This window comes from Arachis hypogaea, chromosome 6, assembly GCF_003086295.3.
Source record: "Arachis hypogaea cultivar Tifrunner chromosome 6, arahy.Tifrunner.gnm2.J5K5, whole genome shotgun sequence".
NCBI classification, from domain to species: Eukaryota; Viridiplantae; Streptophyta; class Magnoliopsida; order Fabales; family Fabaceae; genus Arachis; species Arachis hypogaea.
In genome coordinates this window covers 91,528,541-91,530,352 of record NC_092041.1, presented here as the reverse complement: position 1 = coordinate 91,530,352, position 1,812 = coordinate 91,528,541, and the positions used below count along the sequence as shown (strand labels likewise).

The window sequence follows — 1,812 nt, the reverse complement described above, 5'->3', positions numbered from 1 at the left end:
GGTGTCAATTGCATGTTTCTGTTCTTCTTGCATTCATGCATGTGTCTTCATTAATCTTCAAGTTGTTCTTGATGATTTCATTGCTCTGATTTTTAAATTCTCTTGACTTGAGTGTTTATGTGTCTTATATGCATTCTCATTTTGTTAGTGTCAGTAGTATACAAACTGCTAAGTTTGGTGTCTTGCATGCATTATTATTTGATTTTAGTTGCATTTTGATTATTCCTTATTATTAAAAATCCAAAAATATTTTTAATTTGTGTCTTTTCAAGTCAATAATACAGAGAATTGAAGATTCAGAACATACTGCAGAGGAATTACACAGAAAAAGCTGGGCGTTCAAAACGCCCAGTGAAGAAGGCAAATTGGTGTTTAAACGCCAGCCAGGGTGCCTGGCTGGGCGTTTAACGTCCAAAAGGGTAGTGGTTTGGGCGTTAAACGCCAGAATGTGCACCATTCTGGGCGTTTAACGCCAGGATGGCACAAGAAGGAAGATTTTGTTTTTAATGCAATTTTTTTCAAGTTTTCAAAATCTTTTCAAAATCAAATCTTTTTCAAATCAAATCTTTTCAATCAAATCTTTTTCAAAATCAATTTCTTTCCATTTTCAAAAATACTTGCTATCAACTAATGATTTGATTCAACATTTCAAGTATGTTGCCTTTTCTGTTGAGAAAGGTTTAATGTTTGAATTATATCTTTTCTTGTTAGCCAAGTTATTAATTTTTAAAATCAAATCTTTTTAAAATATTTTTCAAATCATATCTTCTCAATCACATCTTTTTAAAACCAATCATATCTTCTTAACCACATCTTTTTCAAAATAGTTTTCAATCAAATCTTTTTGATTTCTAATTTCAAAATCTTTTTCAAAAATCACTTTACTTCTTTCTCAATCTTGGTTTTCGAAAATCAATTAAAGTTTTTCAAAATGTTTTTAAAATCCTTTTAAAATTATTTTCAAAAATTTCTTCCCCTCTTCTCACATCCTTCTATTTATGGACTAACACTATTCCTTAATGCACAATTCGAACTCCATCTTCCTTGATAAGTTCGAATTTTCTACCTCTTCCTTCTATTTTTCTTTTCCTCTGACACCTCAAGGAATCTCTATACTGTGACATAGAAGATTCCATATTTTCTTGTTCCCTTCTCTTTCATATGAGCAGGAGCAAAGACAAAAGCATTCTTGTTGAGACTGATCCTGAACCTGAAAGGACCTTGAAGCGAAATCTAAGAGAAGCTAAGGCACAATTCTCTGTAAAGGACCTAACAGAAATCTTCAAAGAAGAAGAACCCATGGCAGCCGAAAACAACAACAATACTAACAATGCAAGGAAGGTGCTGGGTGACTTTACTGCACCTACTCCCGACTTCTATAGGAGAAGCATTTCTATCCCTGCCATTGGAGCAAACAACTTTGAGCTTAAGCCTCAATTAGTTTCTCTAATGCAACAGAATTGCAAGTTCCATGGACTTCCATTGGAAGATCCCCATCAGTTTTTAGCTGAGTTTTTGCAAATCTGTGACACTGTCAAGACTAATGGGGTTGACCCTGAGGTCTACAGACTTATGCTATTCCCTTTTGCTGTAAGAGACAGAGCTAGGATATGGTTGGATTCACAACCTAAAGAAAGCCTGAACTCTTGGGAAAAGCTAGTCAATGCCTTCTTGGCAAAGTTCTTTCCACCTCAAAAATTGAGTAAGCTTAGAGTGGAAGTCCAAACCTTCAGACAGAAGGAAGGAGAATCCCTCTATGAAGCTTGGGAAAGATACAAACAATTAATTAGAAAGTGTCCCTCTGATATGCTT

The 1,812-nt window shown here is 34.5% G+C and overlaps 1 non-coding gene across 1 annotated transcript; it reads right to left on the bottom strand.

Annotated features, from left to right (window-relative positions):
- Positions 1–1,704: 1,704 nt before the first annotated feature.
- On the bottom strand, positions 1,705–1,812 carry LOC112700431 (small nucleolar RNA R71). The gene has a single exon (XR_003153341.1). It is a non-coding gene; the product is annotated as a small nucleolar RNA R71 (small nucleolar RNA).